Below are 14,100 nucleotides of genomic sequence, written 5' to 3'. Positions count from 1 at the left end.
ATCAGATATGATTCAGGACAGGGTTCTCCCCAGACTGAGACAAGGTTTACTCAGTACTAACAATGAATTATTTCTGTAAATAATGAATCATATTGAACTTTACATTGAATAAATAACTGATAAATATATGCTCTTTGATAGATTTATATGCCACCTTTCATACAGCAACTCAAGATAGGATACATAATGCTTCCTTCCCCTATTCTTCTCCATAACAGCCCTGTGAGTTAGGTTGGGTTGAGAGAGTATGACTGGCCCAAACACACCCAGTAAACTTTGGTGGCAAAGCATGGACTAGAACCTGGATTTTCCTAGTGTCAATCCAACACCTTAACCACTGGCTCTCAAAACTTTATTTATAATCTTTGGACTTCTGGGGAAGAAATGGCAGACTGAAGATGGTGCCACAAAAAGTAGAGCTGATGACCGTGGTGGAATGAAGAGTTGGTGAATATACCAGCTCTTTGCAATTCCTCTCTGGACAAGGAGAGGACTTGAGATTCCCCACAAGTACTCCAGACAGCTGCTTCTCATGAGGTCACTGAAAGACAGTGGTCTCTGGTGGGTTTAGAGTGCTGGGAGTTGAGGGAATAGTCATCTTGCTCAAACCGTGGTCGGCGCCTTCGAAAGGACACTAAGTTCACATACTTCCTTTTCTAATCACTTTCGGAAATGGCTTGTTAACTGCTTTTCAGGTATTAGGAACCTTTGGATTGACAAGTTTGACAGCACTGGATGAGTTCCTTCAATCCTTAGCGAAAGAAGTTTTAACTACAAGTTTAAGAACTTAAATTTTGTTTTGAATAAACAGCAAAAGGGTGATTAAAACTTTGATTTTAAAAAGTTACAAATGGACTAAGGGTCCAGATAAATTTGAAACAAGATTTTGGAATTAATTATAAAGAATTCTTCCTGTGGGAAAATGCGTTTTTAAACAAAAATTAGTAAGATAAGATTTTAAAAATTGGACACTAGAGGGAACTAGAAGGAACTAAATATTACAATTTAAAGAGAAGAACATTCAAACTAGACTTACAATTACAGAATGAAGCAAAATATTTTAACATTGGACATATTGAAGGATATTTTTGAACAATGGACCCAGAAGTTAATTTTAAAAATGTCTGCTTCTATAGATAGACTGTGTCTGAAAGATGTTATGGAAGAGGTACAAGTTCTACCTGACAAGATTGAGACTGAGTTGAAAGTGGATTTCTACAAGAATGACATGGAAAAAGATGTTACACTGGACGTATAGAGAAATCAGCTGATGTCTTAATAATTAAAAGGGACATACAAACCACGGACCAAGAGAGTGATGTGGATAATTTTCCTGTATTAGATTTACAAAAGAGGCTTGTTAAGTTTTGAAGAATTTTGTGAGAAGGGACAAAATAAAAAATGAAAATAAATCAAGTTCTATGACATTATTTGAAGGGACTAAAGATTAAGATTGTTAGAAGTGAAAGGAAGGAATATAAAGTTGGTTTATTTGATCAAGGTTAAAATAGATATATTGTTATCCCTGGTAAACCTTAATGGACTTTTGCTGACATCAGGACTGAAGTGATGAGGCTTTATAGATTTGTTTACAGATAAGAGATGGGATATGGGAAGAAGAGATCAGTTACTGTTTTTTAAGAGAAGGTAGTAAGTTACTAAAATTGTTTATACTTGTGATGAAAGTGGGAAGTCACTTTATATATTTTTATTTTTCTTTACTATAGTCTTATTTTTTCTTTCTTTTCTATTTCTTTTACCTTTTTTTCTTTTCTGCACCTTCTACTCTTTCTTTTTATTATTCAATTTTTTCAGTTTGTATTAGTTTGTATTGTTGTAATTATAATCTTTAATAAAATTACTATATAAAAAAACTTTATTTATTATCTTCTACATTCTATTGGGATGACCTTTAAGAAAAAAATTGTGAAGAATTTCACTATATACACTCCTCTGCAAATCTTTAAAAAAATCCAATCTATCTTCATTTATAGGTTAATTTGCACAGAACAAATGTCTCCATAAACAAACAACAGTTAGCAAAACCATATGGGCATTTGCCTACCGGGGTTATTAATGTTACACATTCCATCTGGAAGGATCCATTTGGAGAGACAATAAAGATCCAAGGTCACATTAAAGCACAAAGTTGATTGCAGACAAGGTTCACCATGTATGGAGTTATGGTCATAAACCATCATAAATGACAGACACGCATAATGCATTGTTCTCCTGTAACTGGAACACATGTAGCAAAAGTTAATTTCATTTTATTACAAATTGTTTTATTACAGCTCACAATCAAGGGAAGTAAGCAGTGGGGTCCTCTAAACTTCTGTTGGAACCTGAATATTGAATGTATTTGGAATTATTTAAAACAGTGGGAACTCAAGCAGAGTGTGGAGAGCTTCAAAAGGGTATTTCCAATCTAGGTGACTGGACAAAAACATAAATGTAAAATAATATACTTTGGGGGTAAGAGGAATAGTCACAGATCTGAACTGGCCATGGTTAATCAAATAAAGAGATCTCGGGACAACCCAGTTAAACTCTGCTTTGGATGGCAATGAAAACCAGCTGGGGATTGCTGAGAGTATTAGGAAAGAAAGAATATGTAACTGCCAGTACTGTAAAGCTGTTCCATTAGTGATACAAGATTTGGGATGGGAAACTTTTTAAAGCCTTTCCTTGAGGAAGGTACAATAACTTTCTATACTTCAAATATCCATGGAATCCATTTTTTTTTAAAACTACCGAAACAGCTCAGCCGGTGATATTTTGCCTGGACTATTGCAGTAGTTTGTTGACAGACCTTCCCACTCCTGCTTTCCACACCTGAACTCAGGTGTAAAATAGTGCAGTCCATGTGATCCTGGATCTCTCCTGATTTAACCCCACTTCTTTCTATCAGTTCTCATATTGGCTGGGACTTTTGGAATGTTACCAGTTTTCAATGGTGATGACCTTCCAGGCTGTGCGTACAAGATCACCCCATTATTTGAATAATGCTCCTGTGCCCCTTGGTTTGTCCTTGCAACCAGGGTCATTTAGTTTTCCCTTCTGTCAGAATCACATTTTAGACCTTTCTCCCATTTAACTGCTACTTTTTGGAATCAATTTCCCATTGAATTATGTTTGGAGTCCTGTCTCCAGAGGTTTAAAATGCCTTTTTAAGGATCTTTATGAAAGTGGAGGAGCCTTTGCAGTGGCAGTATTTGATTGAAATTATGGTTGTGCTGAGGTAATATCATGTTTTAAATTGATTATGTTTTTATATTGTTGCTACTGATCTATACTGTGCTATATCTTTATTGCATTGCATTTAAAAATAAGCCACATTAAGTAAAAATACTACTATTACCTGTGTATGGAATGTAGTTATATACAGTTGCAGCCATCCCATCCTAGAAATTTATGGTAGAGCAAGGAAAGATGAAGGAAATCACAACCAAACTGATCAAAGCAACAAAGCATATTTCCTCTAAAGCTAGCATACACATCCGCAGTAACTTTGTGACCCTACCTTCTGTACTTCTTGATTTTCTTCTCTTAAACATATAGTTGAACATTTGTTTACACTGGGCCTTCATCTCAACCTTTTAAATCATATATTTCTTTCAATTAAATTTGTTCTATGAATATCAAGTTGACTGAGTGAAAGAACATGGAGAGCAAACAAGAGTGTCTCAGGGATGCTCAACAGGAAGAAGAGTGACCAGAGATACTCTGTGTTCTGAGGAACTGAGTGCTCGGCTGGAGAGGAGTGAATGGCTGCTGACTGAAAGGAGCGTGTTCTGAGGGCCGCTGGTTGCCCAGTGTGGGGGACTGAATGGCTGCTTCCTGTAAAAGAAGCAGAAACTGCAATAAAATTATGTTAGCCAGATTCTAAAGAGTTAGCTCAGTACAGAGAGCGTAATAGCAAGTGAATTCAAAGGGAAATTTGTAACATTTTTTTCCCCTTTAAGTTAAAGGTTTGCACTTGGATAATCTGAGAAGAAAGAAGAAATAAATGCATTTCTACTACTGGTGCCTTAAGAAGCAAAAGCGAAAGGAATCTGAACCTGTCCAAGTCTGTCAAAAGTGAGTTGGTTGCTTTTGAAGGGAGAATAAAAGAAAGGTTCGCAAAGATGAAAGAGGAGATGAAAGAAGAAGTTATGAAAAGAGTTGAAGAATCTAAAAGGCATCTTATGGGAGAAGTTAAACAAATCAATGACAAAGGGGAAATTTTAGAAAGTAAAATAGAAATAATAAACTGAAAGAAAGAAAAGTACTTAGACAATTTGGCATTACTGGAATTGAGAGAAGAAGAATTCTGCCTGAGATTTAGAGCAGTTCCAGAGGATCCTGGAGAATGCACTAGAGAAAAGATTGTTCAATCCCTAACAATTTTTTTGGAACAGGATGAAGACGATATGGAGGCAGAAGTTGACACAGTCTATAGAATCAACACGCGATTTGCAAAACTAAGAAATGTACCAAGGGGTATTCATCTGTACTTGGTCAGAAAGAAGACCAGAGATCAAGTTTTGCAGCAGCATTTCACTACCAGACTGAAGAATAATAATGCAGATGTGACTATCCTTAAAGAAATTCCAATTAGAATACTGCGTAAACAAAAAGAGTACTTCTTTTTGACTGACAAACTCAATCAGAAAAAGGAAGGAGTGATCATGAACAGAGGTTCAGGCTGAATTCAGTCCAAAAAATAAAGAGAATTTCTGGAAAAGTTTAAAGGGGAACTGGAAGAAATGCAAACGGAAGTGACAAAAAGCTCTGACCCCTAAACAGCTACAATAAGAAACGGAGGAGACTACCACGCCAGGCACTACAGGTATCGACTTTTCTATGTTTTGGCATAAATATGGATTTTAAATGCGCATCGTGGGATATAAATGGAGCAAATGCTCCTCAAGAAAGAAAAAAAAAATCATCACTGTATTAAAAAAAATTGAAACAAGATGTAGTTTGTCTTGAAGAAATGCACATTAGAAAAAAGGATATAAAATATTTGATCTGCAAAAATTTGGGTGAAGAATTTATTTCAGGGGGAATTAAAAAGAGAAATGGAGTTGTTTTGTATATAAACCCCAAAATGTAACCAGAACTGATACTGACTGAGTATGGTAGATATGTTGGGGGTGGAAGCTACTTTGCTGGGAGCCAAGACTTTGATAATGGGAATTTATGCTCCAAATGAGCATAAAGTAACTTTTTACAAAGGATTTATGGGCGAACTAATGGACTTACCATATGAAAATTAGTATTTAATGGGAGGTTGGAAAGGAACAAAAGGACAGAACCTCTGAGAAAGATATTAAAACAACACAAGGTAAATTACCAAAAGTTTTTTTATATGATAGACAATCTGGAGCATGTAGATGCATAGACATATAAAAATGGTGATGCAAAAGAATACACTTATTTTTCTGAAAGACAAGATCTTTTTCAAGAATTGATATGTTTTGGATATTTAAGAATTTGGCTACTAGTGTTTGCAAAGTGGAGATACTGCCAAAGACTTTTTCAGACCATAATCCAGTGACTTTAGTATTTAAAAGGCAAACCAGTTCTTTCAGAGGGAGGTTAAATGAAACACTGTTGCAGAAAGAAACAGTAATGGAAGATTATAAAAAGAAGTTAAAATATTTTTTGATAATAATCTTAATAAAGGTACAGACATGAGAATGGTTTGAGATGTAAGTAAAGCTTTTATGAGGGGATATTTTATACAGCATAATAGTAAACTCAAAAAAAAGAGAGAGAGAGACAAGAGAAAACACAGGTGATTTTAGATCAGATAAAAATCGAAGAATTAAAGCAATTCCCAGAAAAGAAAATTGTTTCACAACAAATTAAACTTTTGCAACAGCAGCTGTCTTTGTTATCAGTAAGATACAGTAATGGAAGTAAAAACGAATTATGCAATGACTATAATTGCAAGATGGAAATACTATAATAACTGATAATCTAAAGATGCAAAAAAGATTTCATCAATACTACTCTAAATTATATAAAGGAGAAGAAATTCCCCTGGCAAAGACTGATGAATATTTTAAAGAAACAACATTTACCGAAGATCACAGAAAAACAGGAACAATTAATGAATGGACCCATTACGATAAGGGAAGTTTGTGAAACTATAAAAAAGGTTTAAAAAGCTATTAAAAGGTCAAAATAGGGGAAGTGCCTGGACTAGATGGTTTACCAGCTTTGGAGGTATTGAACAGAGATATAAGACGCTATGAGAGAATTGCTGGAGTGAAGATTAAAAGAGAATCATATAAATTACGGATGTTTGCTGATGACTTGGTGATAATTTTGGAAGATCCTCCGGAAGGAATAGAAATATTAATGGAAAAACTGAAAGATTGGGGGGGGGGGGTTTAGCTGGTTTTAAAATTAATAAACAAAAGCCAAATATGTTAACAAAGAATATGGAAATGGAAAAACAAATGGAATTGATGCAAAAAAACTAGTTTTAAGATTGAAAAAAAAAAGTAAAATACTTGGGTATCACTATGACTAATATGAATTGTATTTATACCAGAATTATTATGTTAAGACATGGAATGAAATCAAAGGACGTTAAGATGGGAGAAATTACAATTGTCATTGTTAGGGAGAATTTCTGTTATAAAAATGAATGTTTTGCCAAGAATGATGTTTTTGTTTCAAACAATACCTATTATGACAATGGGTGTACCATTTAAACAATGGCAGAAAGATATATACGGCAAGGGAAAAAACCAAGAGTTAAATATAAAATACTTCAAGATGCAAAGGAAAGAGGAGGATTGGGACTGCCTGATTTGAAATTGTATTTTGCAGCCTGCTGCTTAGTCTGGATGAAAGAATGGATTTTGTTGAGAAATAAGAGAATTTTAGAATTAGAAGGGCATGATCTGAAGTTCCGATGGCATGGTTTTCTATGGTATGATAAAATTAAGGTTAATGTAGATTTTAAGAATCAGAAGTGCTGTACTGAGAATACAGAACAGATATAAACCCAGACTGTGCCTGAAAGTGCCTTTATGGGTCTCAGCACAAGAAGCATTTTACAGGAAAGAAACAGCTGATAAAGAAAAATGGTTAACTTATTGAGAGTTGTTAGAACAAGAACATGGAGAATATAAGATGAAATCAAAAGAACAGTTGGCTACAGAGGGATTTACTTTTCAATGGTTTTTGCATGCACAGTTAAGAGAAAGATTTAAGGTAGATAAGAGGACATTTGGAATTGAGCAGCAGAAAAGAGAATTTGAAGTTGAACTATGTATAAATGATGAACATGTAATTTATTTTTTTATTTTATTTTATTTATCCAATTTGTCCCTGCCCATCTCCTCCCATCGAGGGACTCTTTGTTAATTTAACAATTTGTTTAATTGTTAAAATGTATATACAGTACTTTTACTGAAATTTGAAATAGAAGAACAAGTAAAAGACTGTATGATAAAATGGGCTAAGACCTTTGGACACAATATACTGATGGAAAAGTGGGAAAATATGTAGTTAAAATGACTGAAATTTACATTATGTTATAACCTAAAAGAGAACGTTTATAAAATGATATAGCATTGGCATATGACTCCAGAAAAATTGTCTAGAATGTATAAAGGTACTTCAAATTTTTGTTGGAAATGTGAACAACATGAAGCGTCATTTTATCATGCCTGGTGAACTTGTCAAAAAGATCGGATTAAAGATTTCTTCAATAAAATCGTATTATAAGAAAAGAAGCAAAAGTGAAAGTGAATGGACAAGAGTCGGTAATTGTGACTTGCAATGTTTGTCTTCCTGCCTGAAGACAACTTGACATATATTTGCAGCTAATGCAAGCTTATAGCAGTCCTTTAAGAAAAAGCCAAAATGGCGAAGCGGTGGATGGCTATACTTCAGCTGATCAGGCTCCACTAATGTAGGCACAAACTTGGCTGAAGCATCTCAGAAACTCAACACAACATGGTAGGAATTATTCTTTATCATAACCCAGGAATGGTAGTCATTGCAAACAACAGTAGTTAAGGTTGATTCCTGCCTTCTTCATATTCAAATCCAGGGTTCTCTCTTCCCATGTTTCCTTCTGTATAATGGTAATCTGGCTGTCTTTATCCCACACTTGCTTGTAAGTGGCAGTTGTGTGCTTATACCCTCTGTATTCCTGCCTTGGGAATCTCTGGCTACTAACAAAACATTAGCAGAAAAGCAAGGACTTGTCAGTTCAAAAGAGGCTCTTCAACAGAAACCAGCAATGGAAATAACTCTTCATAAGGTAGATAGTCAAACAGAGGAGTAGGCACAATAGAGGAATCAACCAGAAGCAAGAGACATAAAAGTTTTTGTGCATTGCTAAAGTCAGTTTCAGATCCCTACACATGTCAAAGCTCTGAGTATTCATGGGAAGGAAAATAAGACACCGTGGAAATAGAGACTGGATAGTGGATCCGTAAAGGTCAGAGATAATGTTTTGGCATCTTATAAAAGAACAAAGAGAAAAGTCATGATACTTGGTGATCAATAGCTCTGAGTAACTGAAACAAACGTTTGCTGACTAGACCTATTGGGTCATGAAGTGTACTGTCTGCTAGGAAGAAGGATCATAGATGGAGTCTTATCTAAGTCTTATCGAGTCCCTTGACAACCGTCTCTTTCAGTGGGTATGTGTAAGGATAAATTATACTGCAAAGAGATATAACTATATAAACTATATAAAAATAATAAAGGCAGGATATAAAAGATAGATAGATAGATAGATAGATAGATAGATAGATAGATAGATAGATAGATAGATGACAGATAGATAGGGACTTTGAATATCTCGAAAGAAGCTCAAGAACCTGGGGATTCAGGTGGTATTCATATCCATACTTAATGTCCAGGAAGAGGACTGGAAAGGAAAAGGATACTGCAAGTCAGTGACTGGGTAAGCAAATGGGAAAGATCTGAAATCATGGTCTAAGTTATCTAGATGACTGTGGTATAGCAACTGAAGAATGTATGTATGTATGTGTGTATGTATCAACCAATCAGAAAAAAATCTTTCAAATCAGCATAAAGTCATTGTGATAGTAAACATATTTTGGAAGACAAACTGTTGAGAATACGTGTGTTTTGGAATACAAACTGCCTTCCCAGAAATTCATGACTTTTCTTGCTGTCAGTGTCTGTTGCAGATGGTGGAAGAAGACACAAGAGAATGAGCTATCTTTGACTTCATGCTAAGCAGTAGAGAAGTGTGGGTTGAGGAAATAGATTTGGCAGAAACACTGGGGGAAAGTAGCCATAAAATGCTGGAGTTCTCCATTTTAAGGGAAATTATACCCAAACATGATAAAATGCCTAACTCCAGCAGCTTTGAATAAATTTAGTGAAGTGGTAAATAAGATGCCAGGGAAGGAGAAGGTTATAGGAAAATTGGTGGGGAGCGCCTAAGGAAGGAGATGCTAAAAGTACAATTGCAGACTATTGAAATGAAGGGGAAAACGGACAACAGTAGAAAAAGCTAATGTGGCTATACAAGAAGTTCTTGTATAGTGAATATGTGAAAACAAAGTGTGTGTGTGTGTGTGCACGCGCATGCGCGTGTATGTATGTATCAACCAATTGGAAAAAATCTTTCAAATCAGCATAAAGTCATTGTGATAGTAAACGTATTTTGATAGTATACACAAGAATGAATGAATGAATGAATTGGAAAGCCAGATCATAAAGGAACAGTACGAACAACTACTCTGCAAGAACTATAGAACTGGTGTCAGATCCAAATGTCTGCATTAGGTATGTTCAGAATAAAAAGAAAAGGAAAGGATCACTATACCAGCTGCTCAGTGAAGATGGGCAAAATACAGACAAGTAGGAGAAAAAAGGTCAAGGTACTCCATTCCTGTTTTAGGTTAGTCTTCTTCAACAAAAAAGTGTGTGTTCCACCAAGAAATGATAAAGAACAGAGTGAAGGGAAGGACTGAAGCTTGAGACTGAGAGAAACAGTCAGGGAGTATCTCTTAACTTTGCATGAATTTAAATCACTTGGACCACATGACTTGCATCCTAGGGTAACGAATGAATTAACTAATCATCTTGCAGAACCCTTATGTATTTACCTTTGAGAAATCCTGGAATAATGCTGAAGTGCCTGCTGACTGGAGAAGGAGAAATGTTGCTCCTAACTTCAAAAAGGGGGGAAAGGAGGATCAAGCAAGCTACAGATCAATCAGTGTGACACTAGTACTTGGGAAGGTTCTAGATGAGATCATAAAGAGATCTATCTATAAACACCTTCAAAATAACATGGTAATTACTAGAAGTCAGCATGGATTTGTTAAGAACAAATTTTGTAAGACTAATTTTATCTCATGATTTATTTTTAGATATTTTATCCTGCCTTTATTATTTTTATAAATAACTCAAGGCAACGAACATACCTAATACTCCTTCCTCCTTCTACTTTCCCCACAACAACCACCCTGTGAGGTGAGTTGGGCTGAGAGAGAGTGACTGGCCCAAGCTGGCTTTCATGCCTAAGGTGGAACTGGAACTCACAGCCTCCTGGTGTCTAGCCTGGTGCCTTAGTCACTAGACCAAACTGAGTTACTTCTTTAATGGATGTTGGAAATGCTAAGTGACTTCAGCAAAGTAGTCAATGATGTTGATTACTAAGTTAATTAGGTGTGGGCTGGATGGAATGACAATTACATTGATAAACAGCAGGCTTGAAACCATATTCAGTGAATGCTCCTTAATGGTTACTCATCAGTTTAGAGAGAGGTATAGAGTAGGTTGCCATAATAATCAGTCCTGGGTTCTCTTCAATAGGAAATGCTTATCGCACTTGGAGAGGACAAAAAACAGGTAGGATAGCTATTACATTTATAATATTATAATAATAGTGATAATAATATTCTGTATTATTTCTTTAGTTTGTGTTTTATATTTGCTTATCTTATATTTTTACTTTTAAACAGTTTGTTAATTGTTTTGTTCTATACTGGTCTGAAATAAACTTTGACTGACTTGGGTAGGATAGCTAGTACAGTAGAAGAGAGAAATAAAATTAGAATAACATTCAAAATGAGATTAGAGAAATAGATTGAAGGTAACAGAATGAAACTTGGAAGAGGCAAATGCAATTATCTTGCTTGGTGATGGTACTTAGGAAAAATATTTTGGAATAATAGTTGACTGTAAAGTGAATATGAGCCAGCAATGCAATGTGGCTGCAAAAAAAGTAAATGCGATTTTGGGTTGCATTAATAGAAGTACAGTATAATTTGGAAGACACGTGAAGTAATTTTTCCAGTAATTCAGCTGTGGTCAGACCCACCCATGGGTTACTGTCTTCAGTTCTGGGTATCATGCTTTAAGAAGGATTCAGAGAAACTAAGGCAGATTCAGAGAAAGGAAATGGAGGTGACCAGAAACTAAGTCTAGAAATTAAGTGCTATTAAAAAAAAGGAGTTTGGTACATTTAGCTCTGAGAAAATATAACTGAAGGGGGAATATGATGGCACTCTCCAAATACTTTAAAGCATGTCATATAGAAGAAGGTCAAGGAACTTCTCATTCCAGAGTGCAGGATTTGGAATAATGGATTTAAGTTGGAAGGCAGATTTCCAACTGAATGTTAGAAAAAAAAATCCTTACTCTAGGAGTAGTTCAACAATGGAACCAGTTACCAAAGATGTGAAGGGTAGAGACAGCTATCTCTCTGGGATACTTGAGTTAGGAACCTTGCACTGAACAGATTGGGACTTGATGGCTGAGATGACCTCTTCTAACTCTGTGGCTCTACCTCTGGCAACATCAACATTCCTGAAACAAAATATCCATGTTTTTCTTTTCACTCCTGCAAGTACTTTACAATAGGTTCACTTTCGTAATTGAATGAAACCCCTTCTCTAGCATGAATCAGCAGGCAAATCCAAGGCTCTGGAAATCAATTACATTCTTTTCTTGCTCTGCAACTGGAAGAGTCTCAGATCTACTTCTCTTCACCAAACTTTTGATTAGACACTTTTGATTTAATTAGATGTATCTAAAAAGAGCTTAAGAAATACTACCTGCAACATCTGTGATCCTACTTTTCTAAACTACAACACCAAGATTTTTCTGTAGCAAACAGCAATTATCAGTTCACTGAGGAGTAAAAAGCTTCATTATGAAAAATAAAATGTGAAACTGAGCAATAATGCAGGAAATGAATAATGCCCAGAAGATGTGAAAGGTAAATATAATTGTAACGCAAACATATTGGCTTTAAATATTGGCTTTTACATGACAGCTGTTCTCTGAGAAGCGAGATTACAACTGGCAGGTTTGATTTAGCCACTATGAAGATTGCTCCTTTTTCCACTGTCCTAGTCTCAACCCTTCCTTTTCACTTCATGTGGAAAGGCCGGTTGACTCTCATCAGGTTTTAACCTATGAAACATATTAACTTGATTACATCCCCAGAATAGTATCTTTTCTAGCCAAGGCATCAGGCAAGAGGAATACATCACCATAATTACAGCCTTACTTGCCTCAGGAACAGCTGGTATTTACTTTCTTGATATCCGCATTTCCTTATTCAAACAAGCAAACTTTACAGTACACTGGCTCTCATTGCTTCAAATGAGTTGCCTTGAACTGATTCCCCATTGATTGCCTTTGCAACTGCTGTTATCAGGCCTGGTTGAACAGCACCAGCAATACACATAGTTGCATTTCTGCACAATTTGGAGGGATGGAAGTAGCAAAGTGCAATGTGAGATATGCAATTGGGTATGATTTGTGAATTATAGCCCAAGAAATGTACTAGGGTTTCTCAGGGGCACATTTGTTGGATTGTAAGGAACAATACTGTGCCTTGGGCCAGGCCAGGCTGTTAAAAGAACTTTCTGGGAGCATCTTTTATAAGCTAAGCATCAAGTCAGAAACTCACTCAGGAATTTGATTGAGATTGCTTTTTTTCACTATTAGGAATATTTTTATGTTTACCTTTACACTCATGTCATTTTTGCAGGACTAAACACCAACATTTTGGATCCTGTCTACCTTCAATAACTATTTCCAACTGCTACTTCATATCATCAACCACCTGTTCTGCAGGGAAGCATGCAGAGATCCTTGCACAAAGTCTTCTACAGTGTTGGCCAAGACAATATGTCCTCTAGTTAGAGCTGGGAATACATCCAAAGTAGATGGTTGGAATGGTCTACAAGATCCATGCTCTTGGGAACTTCATAATCCACTTCATATTTCTTGTCATATTACACTGTGGATGTTGCATCCTTCGGACCTCAAAAACACCAGTTCTACACTTTAATGTATGAATACTTCGTTACAACCAAAGACTAGATACTTAAATTAGCCTACAATTCCTATACATGCATATTGTATACAATGACATGTATAGTTTTAAAATTATAAAATTAATAAAAGCAGTTCCTGGAGAAACATTCATAATACCTAATAAAATGTTTTTCAGAAACTTTACTTCCTCTTGATATTGGAACGTAACTTCATATATGTAAGGTCCATGGGAATAAAATCAGAGTATAATTCAGTAGCAAAACAAAACATGGCAAATATTCTATTTTCTTCTCTCTGCAGAAACTGTTTCCACTGACTGTCATCTCCAATCTCTATTTTGAGAACCACTGAGCATACAACCCCTAGTTATGTATTGGGAAAAAAATAATAGAATGCCCTTATTTCACAATGTGATGGAATCAGTTCAGGTTGACTTTACCACATCTAAAATGACCTAGAATTTCAGGCTTTTGAAATAGAAATGACAAGGTGAAAGTCTCTGATTGGAGAGTAACAAGTTCAGAAACAGTAATGATTAACTCATAGCAGACTGCCTTCAAAATGCACAAGTGGTTGAGGGCATCATGAATGGCATCCCAAAATAGCAGTCAGAGGAGATTTTTTGAAATGTGATCCAAACTATTGTCCATATAGCTGTACCTGTTTTACCTGTTCTTTGCAATCTGGCGATTCCTGATTAGTTTTTAAGAACAAAGCAAGCACCTGGAGATTAGGTAGATATTGTATTTACATGTGAACAAATGTGTCTATTATTATGAGCTACCTTTATACAATTGCACAAAAAGCACC

General features: G+C 35.6%; 1 long non-coding RNA gene across 6 annotated transcripts in view; it reads left to right on the top strand.

The window, feature by feature from the left end:
* The window catches only part of LOC134493877 (uncharacterized), a 412,608-nt gene that overhangs the window by 60,575 nt on the left and 337,933 nt on the right, over positions 1–14,100 (top strand). For 3 of the 6 annotated variants that reach the window (XR_010067613.1, XR_010067610.1, XR_010067615.1), the window contains exon 4: positions 1,137–1,385. The exons of 1 other annotated variant lie outside the window; for it this stretch is intronic. This is a non-coding gene — a long non-coding RNA (uncharacterized LOC134493877). Of the gene's footprint in view, positions 1–1,136; positions 1,386–3,965; positions 5,406–13,000; positions 13,426–14,100 lie in introns of those variants that run through there. 2 more of the 6 variants (XR_010067611.1, XR_010067612.1) reach the window with 2 other exon arrangements.

The sequence above is a fragment of the Candoia aspera genome, chromosome 3 (genome assembly GCF_035149785.1).
Source record: "Candoia aspera isolate rCanAsp1 chromosome 3, rCanAsp1.hap2, whole genome shotgun sequence".
In the NCBI taxonomy this organism is placed as follows: domain Eukaryota; kingdom Metazoa; phylum Chordata; class Lepidosauria; order Squamata; family Boidae; genus Candoia; species Candoia aspera.
The sequence above is the reverse complement of the archived record's forward strand: the minus strand, read 5'-3'. Positions and strand labels throughout refer to the sequence as shown.